This window comes from Callithrix jacchus, chromosome 3 (assembly GCF_049354715.1).
Source record: "Callithrix jacchus isolate 240 chromosome 3, calJac240_pri, whole genome shotgun sequence".
Taxonomy (NCBI): Eukaryota; Metazoa; Chordata; class Mammalia; order Primates; family Cebidae; genus Callithrix; species Callithrix jacchus.
In genome coordinates this window covers 53930994-53957177 of record NC_133504.1, presented here as the reverse complement: position 1 = coordinate 53957177, position 26184 = coordinate 53930994, and the positions used below count along the sequence as shown (strand labels likewise).

The window sequence follows — 26184 nt, the reverse complement described above, 5'->3', positions numbered from 1 at the left end:
ACCAACTTGAATGCCTATACTGAAAAAGATAGACAATAACAGGTGTTGGCCAGGATATAGAGATCAAGTCACTTCCCACCTTATGATGTAATGGTACAACTACCTTGGAAAACAGTTAGGCAGTTTTTTAATAAAGTTAAACGTAAATTTGCTATATGATCCAGCAATTCCACTCTGAGGTGTCTATGCAAGAAAAAAATAAAACATATATCTGTACAAAGATTTGCACATAAATGTTCTTAGCAGTATTATTTATAATATCCACAAATTTGAAACAATTTAAATGTCCATCAGCTGACAAATGGATAGATAAAATGTAGTATACCTGTGCAATGGAATACCATTTAGCAATAAGAAAGAATAAGCCACTGACATATGTTATGACATAACTATTTTTCATCTTTTCATTCATCATTGACATTTGGTTCTTAAACAACCAATCTTCAAACATTACATTAGGTGAGAGAAGCTAAACACAAGATATCACTATTGCATATTTCATTTTTGTGAAATATCCAGAAAAAGCAAATTCTGTAGAAACAGAAAGAAAATTAGTGATTGCCTAGGACAATGTGTGGGAGATGAAGATGGGGATAAGCAGTAAAAGAAAATGAAAGATATTATCAGATGACGGAAGCATTCTAAAACTGATTTATGATAATGGATATGCAAGTTGGTAAATTTGGTAAAAAAAATCATTGGATTGTATGTTTTATACACATGAATTATATGATGTCTATAATAGCCTTTAACAAAATCATATTAATAATCTAGTCCTGTTCTGCATGTGAGAAACTTGGAAGCTGCCCCTCTGTTCTAACAACAGGTAAAAATTCAAAAAGAATGAAAAATCAGCAACTTTTCTAGCATCCATAAAAGGGTTGAGAACACAAGGCAAACTGCAGCCCCCAGGACCGGAGAGACAGAACAATATCGCAAGTCATGGCTTACCAGAGCAGACACTCAGGAAACCACCGCAGGAATCAGTGCTAGGGTAGGAAAACTTGCACTGTAATTGATGAATTGCTGGAAGCTGTGTGGACAACGCTGAGATCTGAAAACTCCAGGGGAAAGCAATCTGCTCTAGCTTTCCATGTGGGAGCAGGATATAGCCAACTCCACCTTTCTTCCCACCTAAGGGGGAATTAAAAAACAAGAACCATTTGTTAAGCTCCAAGTCCAATGGCACATATCCACTGAAAGACCTAATCACAAAACTATAGAATAATGCTTTCCTTCCCCAACACCTCGCCGCCGCATTACTAAAGGCCTATTTCAAGCAATTTTGGTTATCTCATATATCATGTCTGGCTACAAGAAAAAATTACAAGGCATACTAAAGGCAAAATGTACAATGGGTAGAGACAGAGCAAGCATCAGACCCAGACACGGTAATATGGTAGGAATCTTGGAATTTCCTTAAAATAAATTTTCAAACTGGAAAGTAAGTGACCTTCAATGATGTCATTTTTACAATTGCTTTGGCTATTGTGGGATTTCTTATTCACTTATAATTGATGTTTAGTCCTTAAACAAGCAATTGCTTTGAAGCTTCATTTACCTGTTACTTTTTTAAGTGATGCAAGTGCTATATTGTTCACATAATTTTGTAAAAATGTTCACATGATTTTGTAAAAATTATAAATATTTAGCACCATGTCATCGAGATAACAGTATGAAAATATTGTAGGCAAACACATGAATATAAAATGCTAAGGCAGAAATATCTCTATTCAGTTATTTCATCATTAATGCCTGGTCTTTCTCAAAGCAGAAAGATGTTTTCCATATATTCTTAATAATAACATTACAAAATAATCAACTATGCAAGAAATCATTGTCATAAGTACCAGTTAATCCATCAAAACAAGTTAAAATAGCTGTGCAAACTGCTTGTTATCGTTGCTGAAAGATGCAGTAGCATCTCCTGGTAAACATGCTTCTTTTATATTTGGTACATTTTCTAAGAAATAGGTATGCTAAAGAAGCAACAAAAATATGATAACAATCAGCATGGTTTTTCTGATAGATAATATTGAATGTTTATCACTTGCTTATGAATATATCAGTCCATAAATCTTTAATGGCTTTTCTATTTGTGAGTAAAACAAAATGAATATCTCAATCTCAGCAGCCCAGAAATGCATAGCCACTAACAATAAGAGCAATTTTGGAGATCAAATCTAACCTGTGACTATCAAAAAAAAAAAAAAACTATGAACCATATTTATGCACACCTCTATCAGTATCCTACACTAGCTCCTATAACCCAAAGCATACTAAAGTTGTAAGACATTTTCTGGCTATTTTTCACATAGAAAAGAAATTCTGCATATAACCCTGCACTAACATTTACTATGCTGAAATGTATTATTATGAGGGATGAGAGGAGATTTCCTTCTACACAGAGTTTCAAGGAAGATCATGAAATAAGACCTTGTGGGTAAAACTTGTCATTTGATGGTTCCTGAAATAGAAACTTTAAAACAGCACCAAATCACTCTTTGACTAGAATATATTGGCTTCCCTATTGTTCCCTGCTCATGTGTGAGCTGGTTGTAGCAAGTCTCTTCCCTGCGCTGAGTCATGAAGATATCAAGCATCACCATCAGTCATTCATGTGAAAGATGCTTCCGGGATCCATTACTACTCATTTGATAGAAATACATGAAGTCAATCTGCCTGAACTCTTTCACAGAACCTATACAGGGTCTTCTACAATATAAGGGTCAGCTAATTTACAGAAGAACTTATATAAAGTCTTCCACAATATATGGATAGACTAATTTATAGAAGAATCAATATAAAGTCTTCTACACTACAAGGGTCAGCTTGTAGTGTATATAGAAGAAGTAGCTCAACCTTGCATGTCATAAAACCATCTGCCAAAAGCCTCCTGTTACTTATGTAGCTTCCTGCCCACCTCCTCATTCTCTCAGGTATAAATGTACACTTAGTGACTCAAAAAGAAAGTTAATTAATACTAATTAAATTAACTGTCAAACCCTTTAACTTCACAAGCAAAGCATTTCTAAATTCATAATGCCCCAAATACTAAACACATTCTACTAATATTAGATCTATTTGATGCAAGTTTTTTTCTTCAGTATTAAATCAACCAGAAAAACAATGTCAACCAAAACAACTTTACTATAGCTGCTTTTCTCAGTCCCTAACTCATAGCCACATGAATGGGGAGATACTTAAGTTTATTCTGGCAACTCGAGTAAGTGTTGTAAACCAACACTTCTCACATTTTAGTACACATATGAATCACCTAGGATTTTGTTAAAATATAGACTCTGATTTAATAAGTCTAAGGTGGAGTCTGAAGTTCAGTAAATCTAGGGTGGGGTCAGTAAGTCTCAGCATCACAACTCTCAAGCTGTATTGAGGCTGCTAGCTGGTGGGCCACAGTGAGTAGCATAGTTGTATTCTTGAATAAGGAAAGCACACCTGTAAGTATGGAAATATCCAGACAAAAAATGTTTCCATTCTCTTAGCATTTGTCTACAAGTAGTTTAGGAACTTGAATTCCTAAAGTTTAGGAATTTTAGAGGGAAAAAAAGATAGGAAGAGTTTGTAAGACTAAACATTATATTCCACAGTGCCAAGCTTTGAAACTACAAGCTCATTCATTCCTTTGTTCGTTTATTCATTCATGCACACGACGTATATGGAGCACCTACTCTATGGTAGGCACTGTGCTAGATTCCAGATCACAGTGTTGAATAGGCAAAATTTTGGGGTTCAGTAAACTCATAACCTCATTCAAACAAATAGTAAATTGTGAAATAAATGGACCTATTTACGGGTTTCACACCAGGAAAAGTAAAAACATATAGGAAAAATTACTTCATTCAGCAAGGTGGGGCAATAAGCGGACAGTTCAAGGAAGAGTTCATGGTAAAATTTGATGGTGATTTTTTTTGTTGAGTTAATTGATGCTAGATACTTCTCTAAGCACTTTAACTCTCACAATGATCCTTTTAAAGTAGGTTCTCTTATTTTTCCACTTTTAGAGCTGAGGAAGCAAAGGCAGAGAGAAATTATATAATTTACGGAGTAAATAAGTTACTAATGTTAACCAATAGCCACAGAATTTCTTCTGCTATCCTCACTAATACTGTTTACTAATATGTCCCACAAGGTGGGCATTACTAGTAATCACTAATATTTCTGGTTCTTTTTCCCTGCAGGGCACATTCCTCTTTGAATATATGCATAGAATCATTCCAATGAAATGCAATCAGATGCAACAACTGTCACTACCAGGTAGAAGAATTTAATAGCCCAGTGCACAATTTTCCGAGCTCTCTTTACCAGTCCCTGTGGCCAGGGTCTTAACTGGCTTCAATGGGAACCTGCTTCCATTGTTGATACGGAGTTGCTGCAAGATCAAAAGATCCTGCAACGCTGGGCCTCTATGAAAAGGACAGCCTCCCAGATCATCTCTCAGACTCATGCAGGATCTTGCAAATGCAAGAAATTTACTTCTGTCTTGTTAAGTCATAGATTTTGATTGTATTTGTTACTGTAGCCTAGTTTAACCTATATTGATAATGTGTTACAGTAGAGGTGATGTATAAGTGACCTTGCAGAATAAATGTAAGTAAGTCACCAGAGGAGGGCAGTGTGTGCTGGAGAGGAAGCTCACGATGGACCTATGAGACATTTAGAGGTGTTAAATACAATGGTACATTTAGAAAACTTCAGGTCATCAGGCTTTACTAGAGAATATGATTCTGAAGAAGACATGAAAGAGCAAAGAGAAACAATGTGAGTCTCAGCCCCCTCTGCAGTGAAGGGAAGAAATTGAGGAGTGCAAGTCCAGGCATACCACTCAGGACTGTATACAGAGGAAGATAATTATCAGATTGGACTCAAATCAAAGAAGTAAGCTTCTGCCTAGGAAATCAGAAAAACACTATGCTAGAAAGAGGAGTCAGCCACGAATAAGGAGGTAGAACAGAGGGAGCAGAGGAAAGAAGAAAACAGACTAAGAATTTAAATACCTAGAATAGAGCTAGAGAAGATGGGAGGCATAGGGATGGGAGGCATAGGGATGGGAGGGTGGGTTCACACCAGAAAAAAAGCTGAGAAGAAATACATGTATCTATTTGTAGGATATGTCTGCTCTCGCCCACACACCTCACACATGCTGCTGTGTGGTTTGCCTTTCCATATGCCTTCACCTGGATGATGCCTGCTTCAACTAGGCTCAAAGATGTGGCCTCTAGGAAGTCTTCACCTCCCTACGCTCCCATTGCCCTCACCCCTGGGCCTGCCTGGTATTCTTTCCAGATTTTCACAAAGTTCCCTCACTCTCATCACTAAACTTATCCAAGGGCATTTTAGTTGGCAGTTCACTTGTCTGTCTCCCCAGTTATGACAAACTTCTTTAGGAGGGTGATTTTATTTAATTTGTTTTTGTAATTCCAAGACCATGATCAGAGTTTAGTCTGTAGTAGTCCCTTAGTAATTGGTGGCGACTGTGGCAAATCCAGGAAAAGAATTTCCCATGATGCTTAATCCATGATTTAGGAGCTCAGATGTAGGTCTGAAATAAAGATTAAAATTTGGTCATCTTCAGTGAATTTGCTTGCTCAACAAATACTTACACATGCTTATTATCTGAAGTGGTGGATATTCTGATGAGCAAAGAAAACACAGTGTCTGTTTTTGTGGTGCTTGGATACTCATAGAAGAGAGTAAGTTAATTTAAAATTTACGCATGTAAATATAAACAGTTTTTCTCAAGATCTCCAAGGATCTCCACATTACTAAATGCAATGCCCAATTCTTAGTCCTTGTCTTACCTGACCTGTCACCAGCATTTGACACAGATGATCCCTACTTACTCCTTGAAGAAAGACCTTACATACCCCTGGTTTCCTTTTGTCCCTCTCCATCTCCTAGGTGGTTTCTCATTACCTACCAAACTCTAAAAGTGGGTGTGTCCAAGATTTTCTTTTCTTCTACATTCACTCCCTAGTGATCTCATCTAGACTCATGGCTTTAAATGCCATTGATATGCTAATGATACCCAAATTATATCTCCAGTCAAAACCTTTTTCTTTGAACTCCAGATCTATACATCCCAACTGCCTACTCAGCCTCTCTATTTGATTGTCTAATAAACATCTCAGACAAAACATGTCCAAAAATGAGTTCCAGTTATTTCTCTCACGACCAGATTTTTCTACATTCTTCTCCTTCTCAGGTAGTTGTCACTCTGCTCTTATGGTGTCTCAGAACAAAAAGCTCAATCTCCTCCCTAACTTCCTTCTTTTTCTCACATCTTACATCTTGCCCACTAGCAAATACTGTTTACAAAGTAAGTTCCTAACTTCACCACTTCTTACCATTCCCACTGCCACCACCCTGATCTAAGCCAGCATCATCGCTTATCTGAGTTCCCTCACTGGCCTCCTAATTTATCTCTCTGTTTTTGCACTCACTGTCTTTTCTCCATGCAGCAACCAAAGTGATCCTGTTAGATCATATTGTATTACTCTTCAAAACTTCGCACTTGCTTCTTATTTCACTCAGACTAAAGGCCAAAATCCTTCCCATTATTTATAACCCTCCATATGATTTGGATGAAATATGGTCTCCCTTAGAAGGCATCCTATGATTTTAGTATTTAAAGTACTTTTCTAAAATTTATCTCACCTTTGAAAAAGAAGCCAATAAACATTGAACTATTGGAGAAAGTTCCAGCATATCTTCCTTTTATTTATATTTTGTGAATGTCAGTTTCAGAGCAAATAAATGGAAATGGACCTATTCTATTTTCAAAATTCCTTGAGAAATCATAGTTTAGTGTTTTTTGAAGGACATTATGAGTTCATTTATAAAGTCTCCCAGAATCTGTTTCTTATTTAGGCAACATCAGACTTGCAAGGTAATCAGCTGGAACAGAGATATAGAGAGAGGGAAAAAGCCTACTTCAGTTGATAGAGTTCAAAAAGCATTGCTTAAGTCAATCTCAGCAATTTTTTGTGCTATTTATTTCCTCTTATTCTGTTTCACTATTAAATCACAGAGTTCTTCACTGCCTACCTATAAGGATTTACTACTTACCTCATACTAAACAAAAAACATTTTCTACTCTGATCTTAGACTAGAGTGAGTTTATATGTCTGAGTATGTGTGTATGTATTAGAGAAAGACAGAAATATAAATTAGTTCAACCATTGTGGAAGACAGTGTGTCGATTCTTTAAGGTCCTAGAAATAGAAATTCCATTTGACCCAGCAATCCCATTACTGGGTATATATCCAAAGGATTATAAATTGTTCTACTATAAGGACACATGCACATGAATGTTCATTGTAGCACTGTTTACAATAGCAAAGACTTGGAACCAACCCAAATGCCCATCGATGATAGATTGGACTGGGAAGATGTGGCACATATACACCATGGAATACTATGCAGCCATAAAAAACCTTCAGTTTGTGTCCTTTGTAGGGACATGGATGAACCTGGAAACCATCATTCTCAGCAAACTGACACAGGAACAGAGAATCAAGCACCGCATGTTCTTACTCATAGGTGGGTGTTGAACAATGAGAACACATGGACACAGGGAGGGGAGCATCATACACTGAGGTCTGTGAGGGAGGACTAGGGGAGGGACAGTGGGGGGTAGGGAGTTGGGGAGGGATAACATAGGGAGAAATGCCAGATATAGGTGATGGGGATGGAGGCAGCAAACCACACTACCATGTATGTACCTATGCAACAATCCTGCATGTTCTTTACATGTACCCCAGAACCTAAAATGCAATAATATGTATATATATAAAGAAATTACATAGATAGATAGATAGAAAGAAAGACAGAAATATAGAAAGAGACAGAGAAAATTAATTCAGAGGAAAACAAGGTAGTAGGTTCAACCAGGACAGGAAGAATAGTTAGGCACCAAAAAGCCCACTGGGAAGCCAAAATAGAGCTAAAACAGAGGTATTAAGGCATTTCTCTCCCCATTTTATTCACCAAAACCTGGAGAAAATAACAAATATTAAAAGCAAAGAGAAAAACCAACAATTTTGGGTAATACTAGGAAACACCACAGCCTAACCCAGAATCTATTGAAAACACCTACCAAATTTAAGACCAATCAAGAATAGATTTTGAGAGGGAGCATATTCTATGCAAATTTCAAGCACCGTAAGGAACTCCCTAAAATTTAGTGGCAACCCGTGAGGAAGTAAGCCAATGACCCTTGCTTGGGGCTAAGAATATGAGAAGACTAGATGCATTCCTGTGCCCAATTCAATAGCCCTGAGTGACAGAAGGGGAGAGCCTAACAAGGAGTTAGACAGACATACCACCTTTGCAGGAAGCAGATGTCGTAGAATGGAAGGGAAAAAGAACATGACAACCAAACATGTAACTGCTGAGGGAAATCAAATATCAATTCATGAGGCAAAAGACCTTGGGCATGCAGGCTTCTCTGAGTTCTAGGAATTCCTGACTGAGGTAACCAGTTATTTCCATGTATCCAGCAGAGCCTCTGCCCTTGCTCTGAGCTACTACAAGAATTTCTCTATAAGAGCTACAAAGAACTTCTCTTCTTAAAGCTGCTTTGTGTAGCTTGAAGGCAAATGGCACAGGCTGCAGTACAACTGACTAGGGCTCCAGAGGCCAAGCAGAAATAGCAGCAAAGAGTGTTTTACCCACCACCACCACCAGAGACCGATGTAGTTGGCTATCCCTACTCTTCAAATTTGTCTGTGCTCAACTACACATGCCTCAAGTACTGAACTTGAAAGCGAAGTGTGATACTAGGTTGTATACAGAAAGAGTCAAAATTAGTAAACTGTGTATTTGCCTGTCATCCTTCAGATTTATTCATGGTTAACTTTGCTCTCTGTACATGCATAAGTAGCAGGTTTCAAAGTGGATTCTGAAAGTACAGCGTGAAGGTTTATCAAATTCATCCAAGATTATTTCCATGCAACTATTTATATACTACTTTCTTTTAAAATAAAAATAAAAAATCTGAGGCAAGTGCAAAATAAGACAGAATCCTAGGGCAGCAGGTCAAACTATGGCAAACTTCTGGTTATACAAGCAAGAGACTAACTCATTTTTGAGAAAGAAGATTAGGCTGGCCTCAAAATCCTTCATAGAAATATTAACAGCAGAATATTGGGATGCATTCAACAAGGTTGACAGAGAAATAATACAAATCACCAAAAATTTTACAAAGGCAAACAATTTCCAATGTAAAGAATTTAAGGAATATAGCATCACAAACCATTCTTGAAAACACTACATAATAAAATCCAACAAAATTGGTGATAAATGTAGGAGCCAATGAGAAAAGACTAGATGAGAACATTGAATTCATATAATTGCATAGTATTAAACAAGGCATGGTAGACAGTTTTTAATGATAAACTCTCATGAATGTGTGGATCACAAAATGTACATAGCACCAAAAGTAATAAAGCAAAAACTACAGAAAACACCAGGGATAAAAACAAAATGAAAGAATTTTAACTTTCCCATTCTATGAGAGAACAAGGAGAAAAAAATGTAAGGGATAGAGACTCTAAATAACAATAATAAAGTAGTTCTAACAGATAAATATTCAACAATATGCTAGGAGTTAACACTTTGTTTTCAAATGCCTGGGAAATTTTATAAAACTATACATATACTCAGCCACAGGGAAGACCTGCTACAGATCACATGTCAAAGTGAAGACTTGGACTAGATAGATGGTGAGTGGGATCCAAGATTCTTCATTGCTAACCGGATTCCAGATCTGCTGCTGGTTTAAGGACCAACTGTGAATGGAATGGTTAGTCTTAAACAACCCCGAGTCAAGAAGCAAAACAAATATATAAAAATACTTCTACAATATATCACAGAAGAATTATGAGCTAAACCCCCTTCAAGTAAATTTGAAAAGCTGGATGAATTAGCTCTTTTTCCATAAAATATATAATAATCCAAATTATATTCTAAAAGAGAGATAAATTTAAATAGATCATCAGTATGGAGAAAAATATTGGTAGTGACATTTACAAAATCTACATTTTAAAATGAATGTCATTTGTAGATTTTGTGATCTACTTTTTGGAATTTTCACCCTCATTAAAAATAATTTGTTGAGATATAGTTCACATCCCACAAAATTAATCTTTTTATAGTGTCTAATTCAGTAGTTCTTAGTATATGCACAAAATCGTGCAACCGTCACCACCATGTAATTTCAGATAGATATATAATTCAAAATTTTTGTAACTCTGAAAATAAACCCTCATGATTAGCAGTTACTCTCACCATAAACCCTTCTTCCCAGCTTCTGGCAACCACAAACTTACTTTTGTCTCTATGGATCTGCCTGTTTTGGATGCAGTGAGCTGAATATTTATGTTCCTCCAAACTTTGTATTTTGAATCTTAACCCCCAAGGTGATGGTGGGAGTTTTCAGGAGGTGATTAGGTCTTGGGGGCTCATGAATGGGATTAGTGCCCTTATTAAAGAGGCTGGAGAGAGCTTCCTTGCCCCTTCTGCTATGTGAGGTTATAGTGAGGACAGTTGATGAATAAGGAAGAGGGCCCTCCCCAGACAGTAAATCTGCCAGCACCTTAATTTTGGACTTTCTGGTCTCCAGAACTATGAGAAATAAATTGACGCTGTTTATAAGCTACTCAGTCCATGGTATTCTGTCATAGCAGCATGAATGCTCTGAAACACAGAAAATGTCACATAAATGATATAATACAAAATGCAGCCTATTGTCGGGGATTTCTTTCATATAGCACGATGTTTTCAAGGTTAATTTATTTTGCAGTATATATTGTAACTTCATTCCTTTTTATTGCCAAAGATTATATCATTGCTTGGATATATCACATGTTATTTATTCATTCCTCAGTTGATGAACATTTGAGCTGTTCCTTTTCTTTTCTTTTTTCTGGGACAGGGTCTCACCCTGTTGCCCAGGCTGGAATGCAGGGGCACAATCATAGCTGACTGCAGCCTCAAACTCCTGGGCTCAAGTAATCTTCCCCACTCAGCCTCCCGAGTAGTTAGGATTGCAGATATATGCCACTCCACCAAATAATTTTTTTTAATTATTTTTAGAAACGGGGTCTCACTATATTGTCCAGGCTGGTCTCAAACTTCTGGTTTGAAGTGATCTTTCTGTCTCAGCCTCCCAAAGTGCTTGGATTACAGGCATGAGCCACCTTACCTGGCCCTGTTTTTACATTTTGGTGACTATGAATCATGCTGTGAACATTCATATGCAAGTTTTGAATGGGCATATGTTTTTGATATACATATATAATATATCACTATATTGAATTATGGGTCATATGGTAACTATGGGTAGAATTATGGGTCATATGGTAACTATATGTTGAAATTTTTGAAGAATTGCTGTCTTCAATCATTTAATGTTGCTATAACAACATACCTTAGACTCCATAATTTATAACGAAAGGAAATTTATTTCTTATAGTTCTGGAGGCTGGTGAGTCCGAGGCTGTGGGGCTGCATCTAATGATTGCCTTCTTGCTGCTGGAGATTCTCTGCAGCATCCAAAACTAGCATAGGGAAACAAATGGCAAAAGGGCTCATAAGAGACAACAAAACTGGCTTTTATCTAAGACTAACTCTCATGATAACCTATTAATTTCATTAATTCACGAATGGATTAATCCATTCCTAAAAGCAGAACCTTCATCACCCAATCACTTCTTCAAGACCCAATTTTTTAATATTGGTACATTGGGGATTGAGCTTTAACATAAGTTTCAGAGAGAACATTCAAAGCATAGCAACTGCTAAACTATTTTCTTTTTTTTAAAATTATACTTCAAGTTCTGGGATACGTGTGCAGATCATTTACATAGGAATGGTGCCATGGTGGTGGTTTGCTGCATCCATCGCCCTATCATTGACATTAGGTATTTCTCCTAATGCTATCCCTCCCCAATGCCCCCACCCTCTGCTATTCCTCCTGTAGACCTCCAACCTCCAGGACCTGGTGTGTGATGTTCCCCTCCCTGTGTCCATATGATCTTATTGTTCAACACCCACTTATGAGTGAGAACATGTGGTATTTGGTTTTCTGTTCTTGTGTTAGTTAGCCGAGAATTATGGTTTCCAGTTTCATCCATGTCCCTGCAAAGGACATAAACTCATCCTTTTTTATGGCTGCATAGTATTCCATGGTGTACATGCGTCACATTTTCTTTATCCAGTCTATCATTGATGGGCATTTGGGTTGGTTCCAAGTCTTTGCTATTTTGAACAGTGCAGCAGTAAACATGTGTGTGCATGTGTCTTTATAATAGAAAGATTTATAATCCTTTGGGTATATACCCAGTAATGGGATTGCTGGGTCAAATGGTATTTCTATTTCTAGATCCTTGAAGAATCGCCATACTGTCTTCCACAATGGTTGAGTTAATTTACACTCCCACCAACAGTGTAAAAGTGTTCCTATTTCTCCACATCCTCTCCAGCATCTGCTGTCTTCCAATTTTTTAATGATCATCATTCTAGCTGATATGAGGTGGTATCTCATTTTGGTTTGGATTTGCATTTCTCTTTTTTTTTTTTTTTGAGACAGAGTTTCACTCTTGTTACCCAGGCTGAAGTGCAATGGCACGATCTCGGCTCACCGCAACCTCCGCCTCTGGGTCCAGGCAATTCTCCTGCCTCAGTCTCCCGAGTAGCTGGGATTACAGGCACACACCACCATGCCCAGCTAATTTTTTGTATTTTTAGTAGAGACGGGGTTTCACCATGTTGACTAAGATGGTCTTGATCTCTGACCTCGTGATCCACCCACCTCGGCCTCCCAAAGTGCTGGGATTACAGGCTTGAGCCACCGTGCCCGGCTGGATTTGCATTTCTCTAATGACCAGTGATGAGCTTTTTTTCATCTGTTTGTTGGCTGCATAAATGTCTCCCTTTGAAAAGTGTCTGTTCATATCCTTTGCCCACTTTTTGATGTTTTTTTTTTTTCTTGTAAATTTGTTTAAGTTCTCCATGGATTCTGGATAGTAGCCCTTTGTTAGATGGTTAGATTGCAAAAAGTTTTCCCCATTCTGTTGGTTATCAGTTCACTCTAATGATAGTTTCTTTTGCTGTGCAGAAGCTCTTTAGTTTAATTAGATCCCATTTGTCTATTTTGACTTTTGTTGCCATTGCTTTTGCTGTTTTAGTCCTGAAGTCCTTGCCCATGCTATGTCTGAATGGTATTGCCTAGGTTTTCTTCTAGAGTTTTTGTGGTGTTAGGCCTCATGTTTAAATCTTTAATCCATCTAGAGTTAGTTTTTGTATAAGGTATAAGGAAGGGATCCAATTTCAGCTTTCTGTATATAGCTAGCCAGTTTTCCCAACACCATTTATTAAATAGGGAATCCTTTCCCCATTGCTTGTTTTTGTCAGGTTTGTCAAAGATCAGATGGTTGTAGTTGCATGGCATTCATTCTGAGGCCTCTGTTCTCTTCCATTGATTTATCTCTGTTTGGTAGATATACCATGCTGGTTTGATTACTGTAGCCTTGTAATATAGTTTGAAGTCAGATAGCATGATGCCTCCAGCTTTGTTTTTTTTTGTTTGTTTGTTTTGTTTTTTGCTTAGGATTGCCTAGGCTATGTGGGCTCTTTTTTTGGTTTCATATGAAGTTTAAAGTGGTTTTTTCCAGTTATGTGAAGAAAGTCTGGTCACTTGATGGGGATAGCATTGAATGTATAAATTACTTTGGGCAGTATGGCCATATTCATGATATTGATTCTTCCTAACCATGAACATGGAATATTTTTCCATCTGTTTATGTCCTCTCTTATTTCCTTGAGCAGTGGTTTGTAGTTCTCCTTGAAGAGGTCCTTCACGTCCCTTGTTAGTTGTATTCCTAGGTATTTTATTCTCTTTGTAGCAATTGTGAATGGGAGTTCACTCATGATTTGGCTCTCTGTTTGTCTATTATTGGTGTATAGGAATATTTGCGAGTTTTGTACATTGACTTTGTATCCTGAGACTTTGCTGAAGTTGCTTATCAGCTTTAGGAGATTTGGGGCTCAGACAATGAGGTTTTTTAAATATACAATCATGTCATCTGCAAACAGGGACAATTTAATGTCCTGTCTTCCTATTCGAATACCCTCTTGCCTGATGATCCTAGCCAGAACTTCCAATACTGTGTTGAATAGGAGTGGAGAGAGAGGGCATATTTATCTTGTGCCAGTTTTCAAAGGGTGTGCTGCCAGTTTTTGCCCATTCAGTATGATATTGGCTGTGTGTTTGTCATAAATAGCTCTTATTAGAGATGCGATCCATTGATGACTAACTTACTGAGAGTTTTTAGCATAAAGGGCTGTTGAATTTTGTTGAAGTTCTTCTCTGCATCTATTGAGATATTCATGTGGTTTTTATCTTTGGTTCTGTTTATGTGATGGATTACGTTTATAGATTTGTGGTTGTTGAACCAGCCTTGCATCCCTGGGATGAAGACAACTTGATTATGATGGATAAGCTTTTTGATGTGCTGTTGGATTCAGTTTGTCAGTATTTTATTAAAAATTTTTGCATCAATATTCATCATGGATATTGGCCTGAAATTTTCTTTTTCACTTGCATTTCTGCCAGGTTTTGGTATCAGGATAATGTTGGTCTCATAAAATGAGTTAGGGAGGATTCCCTCTTTTCGTTGTTTGAAATAGTTTCAGAAGGATTGGTACCAGCTCCTCTGCATACCTCTGGTAGATTTCAGCTGTGAACTGTATTTATATTGTTTGGAATACTTTCAGAAGCAATGGTACCAGCTCCTCTTTGTACCCATAATAGAGTTCAGCTGTGAACCCATCTGGTCCTGAACTTTTTTTAGTTGGTAAGCTATTAATTGCTGCCTCAACTTCAGACCTTGTTATTGGTCTATTCAAGAATTCAACTTCTTCCTGGTTTAGTCTTGGAAGGGTGTTAAGTGACTAGGAATTTATCCATTTCTTCTAGATTTACTGGTTTATCTGCATAGAGGTGTTTGTAGTAATCTCTGGTGGTGGTTTGTACTTCTGTGGAATTGGTGGTGATATCCCCTTTATCATTTTTTATTAAATCTATTTGGATTTTCTCTCTTTTCTTTTTTATTAGTCTGGCTAGCGGTCCATCTCTTTTGTTGTTCTTTTCAAAACACCAGTTCCTGGATTTACTGATTTTTTTGAAGGGTGTTTTTGTTTCTCTATCTTCTTCAGTTGTGCTCTTATCTTAGTTATTTCTTGTCTTCTGCTAGGTTTTGAGTTCCTTTTTATCTTTCTCCTCTAGCTCTTTCAATTTTGATGATAGGGTATCGATTTTAGATCTTTCCTCACTTTTCATATAGGCATTTAGTGCTATAAAATTCTCTCTAGGCACTGCTTTAAATGTGTCCCAGAGATTCTGGCACATTGTGTCTTCATTCTCATTGGTTTCAAGGAACATCTTTATTTCTACCTTCATGTAATTATTTATCAGGTAGTTATTCAGAAACAGGTTGTTTACTTTCCCTGTAGTTGTGCAGTTTTGAGTGAGTTTCTTAATCCTGAATTCTAATTTGATTGTACTGTGGTCTGAGAGACTGTTTGTTATAATTTCCATTCTTTTGCATTTGCTGAGGAGTGTTTTACTTCAATTATGTGGTCAATTTTAGATTAAGTGTGATGTAGTGCTGAGCAGAATATATATTCTATGGATTTGGAATGGAGAGTTCTGCAGATGTCTATTAGGTCCACTTGATCCAGATCTGAGTTCAAGTCTTGGATCTTCTTGCTAATTTTCGGTCTCATTGATCTGTCTAGTATTGACAGTGGGGTGCTAAAGCCTCCCACTATTATTGTGTGGGAGTTCAAGTCTCTTTGCATGTCATTAAGAACTCACTTTATGTAACTGGGTGCTCCTGTGTTGGGTGCATATATATTTAGGATAGTTAGCTCTTCTTGTTGCATTAATCCCTTCACCATTATATAATGCCATTTTTTGTCTCTTTTGATCTTTGTTGGTTTAAAGTCTGTTTTATCAGAGACTAGGAATGAAACCCCTGCTTTTTGTTGTTGTTGTTGTTCTCCATTTGCTTGTATATCTTCCTTCATCTCTTTATTTTGAGCCTATGTGTGTCTTGACTTTTTATCCAATTTGCCAGTCTGTGTCCTTTGAACCTGTCATTTTATTCTTTTTGTGGCTATTATAAATAGGATTGGATTTGTGATTTTTCTCTCAACATGGATATTGTTGGTGTATAGGAATGCTACTGATTTTTGTACATTGATTTTGTATCTTGAAACTTTGCTGAAGTTGTGTATCAGACCAAGGAGCTTTTGGGCAGAAACTATGAGATTTTTTTAGGTATAGAATTATATCATCACCAAAGAAGGATAGTTTGATTGCCTCTCTTCCTATTAGGATGCATTTTATTTCTGTCTCTTGCCCAATTGCTCTGACTAGGAATTCCAGCTCTATGTTGAACAGGAGTGGTGACAGAGGTATTATTTTTGTTACAGTTTTCGAGGAGAATGCTTCCAGCTTTAACCCATTCAATATGATGTTGGCTGGGAGTTTTTCATAGATGGCTCATTATTTTGAAGTATATTTCTTCAATGCCTGGTTTATTTAAAATTTTTAATATTATGTTGAATTTTATTGAAAGCCTTTTCTGCATCTTTTGAAATGATCATGTGGTTTTTCCTTTTAGTTCTGTTCCTGTAGTGAATAATATTTATTGATTTAAGTATGTTGAACCAACCTTGCATCTCAGGAATAAAGCCTACTTGATTGTGGTGGATTCGTTTTTTCTTGTGCTGCTGGATTTCATTTTCCAGTATTTTGTTGAAGATTTTTGCATTTATGTTCACCAAGGATATTAGCCTGAAATTTTTGTTGTTGTTGTGTCTCTGCCAGGTTTTGATATCAGAATAATGCTGGCCTCATAGAATGAGTTAGGAAAGATTCCCCCCTCATCATTTTTTTTGGGGGGGGATTAGTTTCAGTAGGAATGGTACCAGCTTTTTCTTATTCATCTGGTAGAATTTATCTATAATCCATCTGGTCCTGAGCTTTTTCTGGTTGGTAGGCTTTGTATTACTGATTCAATTTCAGAACTTGTTATTGGTCTGTTCAGGGACTCAATCTCTTCCTGGTTCAATCTGGGCAGTTGTATATTTTCAGAAATTTATCAACTTCTTTTAGGTTTTCTAGCTAGTGTGTATATAGAGGTGGTTTTTTGTGTTTCTGTGAGGTCAGTAGTAATGTCTCCTTTGTCATTTTTGATTATGTTTATTTGAATTTTTTACCTTTTTGTTTTTATTAGCCTAGGTAGCAGTCTTTCTATCTTATTACTTATTTCAAAGAACCAGCTCATGGATTCATCAGTCTTTTGTGTGTGTGTGTGTGTGTGTGTGTGTGTGTGTGTGTGTGTGTGTGTGTGTTTTATGTCTCAATCTCCTTCAGTTCAGCTCTGATTTTGGTTATTTCTTGTCTTCAGCTAGCTTTGTGGTTGGTTTGCTCTTCCTTCTCTAGTTTCTCTAGATGTGATGTTAGCTGGTTAATTTGAGATTTTTCTAACTTTCTATTGTGGGCATTTTGTGCTATAAATTTCCCTCTTAACACTACTTTGACTGTATCTTAGGAATTCTCATATGTTCTATCTTTTTTCTCACTAATTTCAAAGTTTCTTGATTTCTGCATATATCTTATTATTTGCCTAGAAGTCATTCAGGAGTGGGTTGTTTAGTTCATTTAGTTGTATGGATTAAGTGATTTTCATAGCATTAATTTCTATTTTTATCACACTGTGGTCCAACAATGTGGGGTATGATTTTGAGGTTTTTTCTTTATATTTGCTGAGGGTTGTTTTATGCCCAATTGTGTGGTCAATTTTAGATGTGCCATATACAAATGAGAAGAATGTATATTATGTTGATTTGGGGTGGAAGGTTCTGTAGATGTTTATTAGATTCATTTCCTCACGTGTTGAGTTAAGGTGCCAAATATCTTTCTTAGTTTGCTTAAATGATCTGCCTAATACTTCAATGAATGCTGAATCTCCTACTATTATTGTGTGGTTACATAAGCTCTTCATAAGTCTCTAAGAACTTGCTTTATGTATCTGGGTGCTCCTGTATTGAATGCATACATATTCAAGATAGTTAGGTCTTCTCATTGAATTGAGCCCTTTACTATCATGTAATGCCCTTCTTTGTTTTTGATCCTTGTTAGTTTACAGTCTGTTTTTTGAATTTAGAATAGCAACCCCAGCTTTTTTTCTATTTTCCCTTATACTTGGTAGATTTTTCTCAATGCCTTTACTTTGAGCCTATGGGTGTCATTGCATGTGAGATGGATTTCTTGAAGACAGCATATCATTGGGTTTTGCTTTTTTATCCAAATTGCCACTCTGTGCCTTTTAATTGGGGCATAGTCTATTTACACTTAAGTTTGATATTGATATGTGTGGCTTTAATCCTGTCAACATGTTATTATCCAGTTAGCTGCAGACTTGTTTGTGTGGTTGCTTTACAGTGTCACTGGTTTATGTACTTAAGTGTGTTTTTGTAATGGCTGATAACAGTCTTTCCTTTCTACATGAGCACTCTCTGCAGGATCTCTTGTAAGACTGGCATGCACAAGACAAGACTGTGCCTGCCAGTGCCCTGTGTACCCTCTATGCATGTGTTCACACAGGCAGCAGCTGCTGCTGGGAGCGAGGACAGATCTGCTGCTCTCCCTGCCTAGTTTCACACTGGTGCTGGATGGGACACTGGCAGGGTCTGTGTCTGCAAATATTCCAACAGCAATGGTGGCACAGCAGGGAAATTGAGGGGGGGGTGCACTCATGCCAGCAGCAGTAGCATGGTGGGCAGGGTGCATGCATACATGCATGCTGACAAGGAAGGTAAGGCAAGGTGCACCAGCATGCACACATGCTGGAAGAGCAATGTGAGGGATGGCCATGTGTGAGTGCATGTGCTAAAGCATCTCCAGGGAGGCTGTGGTGGGGGGAAGGCACAGGCAGGATGGTGTGTATCTGCTGGGGGGTGCTCTACTGAAGCTCTCCATTGGTCAAGGATAGTACATCAGTGCAAGAGCTATGATGCAGGCCCCCAGGAATCCTCCAACCTGGAAAGCTGAGGTTGGACAAGCAGATGTGGCCAGGCTGGAGCCTCAGGAGAAGTCAGCAGACCCTCTTCAGGTACAACAGTTTTCCTAGAGCTAAAGTCTCCTGTAGGAGTATGCCGAGCCTTAGGGGATGGGTGTCCTGGGCATGCTCCACTACAGATGCTCTCACATCAAACTCTTTGGGCTTCCAACTGTCTGGAGTTCTGCCCCTACCACTTTTCTAAGCAGCTTTGCCTATCAGCTCAAGTATCTGTGGGGGTTGTGGAGTCTCCTGTTGACAGAATTCCAGAGATCATGGCAAGAGTAAGTTTCTCCTCACCTGCTCTGTGTTGAGCAGTTCCCCAGGATTCACTGGGGTCCAGGAAGGAGTCCTAGTGCATGGTAGACTCATGCAGGGTTTTCAGCCTCCACCCCCTTCAGCCCAGCATCTATGTCTTCCCTCCATCCAATCTCAGTTTTTGTTTATGTTTCTATATAAACATTGGCATTAGCTTGTCTAACTTCAGGAAAAAATAAAGCTATTTTTAAAATTGGAATTGCATTACATTAATTAATTAATTATGGAGAAAAAACTTTTTGATGATGCTGCATCATCCTATTCAAAAAAATATTTTATTTATTCAGTTTTAATTTTCTCTCTCATAAATGTTTTAGAGTTCTTTTACACATAAATTTTACATATTCTTGTCAGGCTTATTCTTTTTTTTTGTTTTTTTTGTTTATTTTTTTTTCTGAGACAGGGTCTCACTCTGTTTCTCAGGCTAGAGTGCAGTAGCAAGATGACTCACTGCAATCTCCATCTCCTGAGCTCAAGTGATCCTCCTGCCTCAACCTCCCAAATAGCTGGGGCTACAGGTGTGTACTACCATGCCTGCTCATTTTTACAATTTTTAGTAGAAACAAAATTTTCCTATGTCACCCAGGCTAGTCTTGAATGCTTGGATTTAAGCCATCAGACCAGCCTTGGCCTCCCAAAGTGCTGGGATTATAGGTGTAAGCTACTGCACCCAGCCAGATTTATAACTATTTTTATGTTTTTCATTCTGAATGGTGGTTCTCAACCATCATATCCTACACTGATTATAATTTGTGCATGTTAATCTACTGATATTTTGTATGCAAATTTTATATCTTGCTACATTTACAAATTATTTTGTTGTTTGAGGTATCATTCATTATCATTATAAAGGTTGAATTTTATTACTGATTCTTTAGTATTTTTCAGATATGTTTCCATAATATGTGTAATTAAAGTAAAATAGTTATATATTTTTTCTTATATTTATGCAACTAATTTTCTTTTATGAAATTGCATTAGCTGATATGTCCGGTACAGTGTTAAATAATAATGGCTCTAATGGGTACTCTTTTCTGCATATTTTTGTAAAGATTCCTTTAGTTTCACCATAAAGTAAAATGCTATCTTTAGCTTTAAGATGTGTAGTGATAGATCAATAGATCAATTGATTGATAGGTAGAAACATAAAACTATATACTGTATGTATATAATTTATATCTCATAATTTGTATGTACAATTATTAAAAATTATTAATTCATATTTTTGTATGCTTTTAAATTTTTATCTAGAATAAGGGTTGAGTTTTGTCAAAGGCTTTTTAATATTTATTGAGATAATCATAAGATTTTCCTTCTTAGAACTTTATATGACCTATTATATTAATGGATCTTCTAATTTTGAATCTATCTGGCATTCTTGGAATGAATTCTATTTGGCTCCAGCACATCATCTTCTAAATGTGTTGGTAAACTTAGTTCACTAATAGTTTGGTTAGAACTTGTGTATTAATATCGTGATATTGTTCTGTGATTTTTTTCTTTTGTACCTTTTTTGTCAAGGCTAAATATCAATACTTATGTTTTAAAAAGGAAATGTAAAGCTTTTATTTATTTCTATCCTTTAAAACAATTTGAATAGCATTAGACCTATCTGATTGTTGAGATTTTGATGAATTTTCACTCAGAAACCATTTGGGCCTAATGCTTTCTTGTGGGGTAATTCCTCTATTTCTCATTCTATACAAATTGATCTATTTAAGCTTTCTATCTAAAGGGTAACATGATGGGTAAAACTACTTTCATAAAAATTAACCAATTAATTTATTTTAAAATATATTATATACAGGAGATCTGCAAAGTAATCTCTTAATTTTCTGTTTTTTACTCTTACAAAAGTCATCCTGCCTTGCCATTCTTATCTTGTATATTTGTACTTTCTCACTTCTTTGATCATTTCCTTTTCTATGTATGTGTGTTTTCTCACTATTTTTTCTTAATATAGCTAGTGCTTTATCCATATTTTTAATTTTTTGAAAGTACTAACTAAAGAAAAAAGTGCTCACTTCCTACATATGTAGCTTCTGCTTTTATTCAGTTAATAGGAAGTGTTCTCTAATATCTATTTTGCCATTATACCTTTTTATTGGAGCCCCTAATTGTTAGCTGAGTTTGTGACTACTCTAAATAATGACATTTTCAGCCTAATTTGCAATTTGATATTGCCAAGTGCTAAATTTCGGCCAGTGCAATGTAAGTGAAGACGTTGTTTACAGTTTCCAGAAAATATCCTGAAGAAAAATATGCTCTTCTTCTCATCTGGAATGCAAATATAATGGTTCATACATAATAACTGCACATTTATGGAGTTCCTGTGAGGTTTTTGTTTTTGAGATGGAATTTCACTCGTTGCCCACGCTGGAATGGAATGATGTGGTCTCAGCTCACTGCAAACTCCGCCTCCTGAGTTCAAGTGATTCTCCTACCTCAGCGTCCTGAGTAGCTGGAATTACAGGCACTTGCTACCACACCTGGTTGTATTTGTTTTTTAAGTAGAGATGGCGTTTCACCATGTTGGTCAGGCTGGTCTTAAACTCCTGACCTCAGGTGATTCACCTGCCTCGGCCTCCCAAAGTTCTGGGATTACAGGAGTGAGCCACCATGCCCAGCCACATGTGATATTTTAATATATGTACACAATGTGTAATAATGAAATTAAGGTAATTAGAATATTCATTATAGCAAACATTTATTATTTGTGTTGGGAATATTCCAGATCTTTTTCTCTAGCTATTTTGAAATATACAATAAATTGTTAACTGTGGTCACCTTACTGTGCTATTAAACATTTGATTTAATTTCTTCTATCTAAACGTATTTTTGTACCCAACTAACCTCACTTCATTTTCCCCTCCCCTACACTTGCCAACCTCTGGTAACCATCATTCTACTCTCTAACTCCATGAGATCAACTTTTCAGCTTCCACATATGAGTGAGAACACATGATATTTGTCTTTCTGTGCTTGGTTTATTTCATTTAGCATAATGACCTCTAGTTCCATTCATGTTGCTGCAAATGACAGCATTTCATTCTTTTCTGTGATCAAGTAATTTCCCATTATGTACATATAACGTATGTTCTTTATCCATTCATCATTAATGAACACTTAGGTTGATCCCATATCACAACTACTGTGAATAATACTGCAATAAACAACAGGGTGCAGATATATTTTTGATATAATGATTTCCTTTTCTTTGGATAAATGCCTAGCAGTGGTATTGCTGGATAATATGGCAGACCTATTTCTTGTTTTTTGAGAAATCTCCATACTGTTTTCCACAGTAGCTCGACTAATTTACATTACACCAAAAGGGTAATGGCATTTCCCTTTCTCCTCATCCTCACCAGCATCTGTTAATTTTTGTCATTTTTATAACCTCTATTTTAACTAGAGTAACCTGATATCACTTTGTGGTTTTTATTTGCATTTCCCTGTTGATTAGTAATTTTGAGCATTCCTTTTCATATATGTGTTGGCCATTTGTATGTCTTCTATTGTAAAATATCTCTTCAGATCATTTCCTACTTTTCATTCCAATTTTTACGTTTTTTCTGTGAGTTGTCTGACCACCTTATATAGTCCACTCATTAATCCCTTGTCAGAATAATAGTTTGCAAATATTCTATTTCATTCTTGTTATCTCCTCATTCTGATGATTATTTATTTTGTTGTGAAGAAGCTTTTTAGCTTGATTTAATCGCAATTGTCATTTTTTGCTTTTGTTGCCTACGCTTTGAGGTAAAGAAAAAAAAGACCACTTTGCCCAAATTAATGTCATGGAGCTTTTTCCCTATGTTTTCTTCTAGTAGTTTTATAGTTTTGGGTCTTACATTTAAGCATATATTATATTCTGATATTCTTTTTGTATATGGTGAGAAATAGGAATCTAGATTCATTCTTCTGCATATGCATATTGTTTTCCCAGCACCATTTATTGAAGAGACGGTCTTTTCCTCACTGTGTGCTCTTGGCCAGTTTGTAAAAAAAAAATCACTTGCTGTGGATGCCTGAATTTATTTCTATTCTGTTCCACTGGTTTATGTTTCTCCTTTTATGGGATGCCTCCAGCTTTGTTCTTTTTTCTCAGGATTGGTTTTCCAGGGTCTTTTGTGATTATATACAAATTTAAAATTTTTTTGCTATATTCATGAAAAATGTCTTTGGTATTACTGAATCTGTAGATGCCTGTGGGGAACATGGATATTTTAACAATATTTATTTTTTCCATTCATGAGTGCATTACTCTGTTTTCACACTGCTAATAAAGACGTACTGGAGACTAAGTAAATTGTAAAGAAAAAAATGTTTAAAGGACTCACAGTTCCACATGGCTGGGGAGGCCTCACAATCATGACAGAAGGTGAAAGGTATTTCTTACATGGTGGCAGGCAAAAGAGAGAATGAGACCCAAGTGAAAGGGGAAATCTTTTATAAAACCATCAGATTGATACGACCCAAGATGGCGCTGTGAGAACAACCCAGGATTGGAGCTCTCGTTGTGTCCGTGGAAAGGTGAGTCTGAGCTGCATTTCCAGACTGATCTTTGTTGCCCACGGAACGGGGAAATTCCCAAGTGAAGAGGAGACACGGGACGCCAGGCAGAACCTCCGCCTGGCGAAGCCGGCAGCCGGGGTGGCGGCGGCCGGCCCTACCCAGCGCTCCCCACAGGGCGCGCTTGTCTGGGTGCCCCGTTGAACTGGCAACCAGAGACGTGAGAGGGCTGGACTTGAGACTGAGCTAGACTTGGACAGTGGGCCAGCCAGGGGATTGCAGGGACAGAGCGTTAGGGTTGGCCCAGTGGGATGAACAAAACCGCGATTTCAAACAAGCCCTGGGCAGACAGCCCGAGACGCTCTGAGGGGGAGGGGCGTCCACCATTACCGAGGCAACCCGCCCCAACTGAGATACACGCCCATTGCTGACACAGCCAGCGGTTGCTGAGGCAACCCGTCCCTACTGAGATACACGCCCACTGCTGACACAGCCTGCCATTGCCGAGGAAACCCGTCCCTACTGAGATACACACACACTGCTGATGCAGCCTGCCACTGCCGAGGCAACCCATCCCTACTGAGATACACGCCCACTGCTGACACAGCCTGCCGTTGCCGAGGCAACCCGCTACAACAGAGAGACTCCGCCGCAGGGCGTGGCGGAGACCACAGCAGAGCCTGCAGGAACAGGGCAAATCACACAACAGCAGGGCAGAGCCTCGGCAGCCAAACAGTGGCTAGTCTGCATTCTAGCTGGGCAGGACCTCAACGGACATCCAAAAATAAAGCCCAAACCCCTCAACACAGAGCATTTGAGAAAAAAAAAGGGTTTTTTAATGAGCTCTGTTGCTGCAGAATCAAACATAGCAGCCTAACAGCCCTGAATGAACAACAGAGCTCACAGCTCAGCAATTAAGCCCCTATAAAGTACAAACTGTCTCCTCAAGCAGCTCCCTGACCCCTCTATATCCAAAAGACTGACATTAGGCAGGCATCATCCTGGGATAAAGATAGCAGAAAAAGAAACTGGTAGCATCCCTCGCTGTGCCACAGCTGCTAGAGGTGCACCACAGACAAACAGGGTCTGGAGCGGACCTCAGCAGTCGTACAGAGAAGGGGCTAGACTGGTAGAAGGAAAACCAACCAACAGAAATACTTCATCATCAACATTCTGGGTGTCCACTCAGAGACCCAATCGAAATGTCAGCAACTACGCAGACGACCAGCGGACAAATCCACAAAGATGGGAAGAAACCAGCGCAAAAAGGAGGAAAACACCCGAAACCAGAACACCTCACCTCCTAGAAAGGACCAAAACTCCTCACCAGCAAGGGAACAAAGCTGGACACAGAATGACTGTGACGAAATGATGGAATTAGACTTCAGAAGATGGATAATGAGAAACTTTTGTGAGCTAAAAGATCATGTATTAAATCAATGCAAAGAAACTAAGAACCTTGAAAAAAGATTTGAAAAAAGATTTGAGGAAATGATAACAAGAATGGATAATTTAGAGAGGAATATGAATGAATTAAAGGAGTTGAAAAACACAATACGAGAACTTCGTGAAGCAAACACAAGTTTCAATAGCCGAATTGACCAAGCAGAAGAAAGAATATCTGAAGTCGAAGACCAACTCAATGAAATAAAACGAGAAACCAAGATTAGAGAAAAAAGTGCAAAAAGGAATGAACAAAGTCTCCAAGAAATGTGGGACTATGTGAAAAGACCTAACCTATGTTTGATACGTATACCAGAAGGGGATGAAGAGAATGAATCCAAGCTGGAAAATACTCTTCAGGACATCATCCAAGAAAATTTCCCCCACCTAGCAAGACAGGCCAAAACTCAATTGCAGGAAATACAGAGAACACCACAAAGATATTCCACAAGAAGAGCAACCCCAAGGCACATAATCGTCAGATTCAACAGGGTTGAAATAAAGGAGAGAATACTAAGGGCAGCCAGAGAGAAAGATCGGGTCACCGACAAAGGGAAGCCCATCAGACTCACAGCAGATCTCTCGGCAGAAACACTACAAGCCAGAAGAGAGTGGGGGCCAATATTCAACATTCTTAAAGAAAAGAACTTTCAACCCAGAATTTCATATCCAGCCAAACTGAGCTTCAGAAGTGAAGGAAAAATAAAATCCTTTGCGAACAAGCAACTACTCAGAGATTTTGTCACCACCAGGCCTG

At 37.8% G+C, this 26184-nt stretch overlaps 1 protein-coding gene across 3 annotated transcripts in view; it reads right to left on the bottom strand.

The window, feature by feature from the left end:
• INPP4B (inositol polyphosphate-4-phosphatase type II B) overlaps positions 1-26184 on the bottom strand; it is a 988233-nt gene that overhangs the window by 896183 nt on the left and 65866 nt on the right. For 2 of the 3 annotated variants that reach the window (XM_054252895.2, XM_054252896.2), the window contains one exon: positions 952-1134. The gene's annotated coding sequence lies outside the window, so the exon portion shown is untranslated. Of the gene's footprint in view, positions 1-951; positions 1135-11449; positions 11580-26184 lie in introns of all 3 variants that reach the window. The other variant, XM_054252897.2, reaches the window with a different exon arrangement.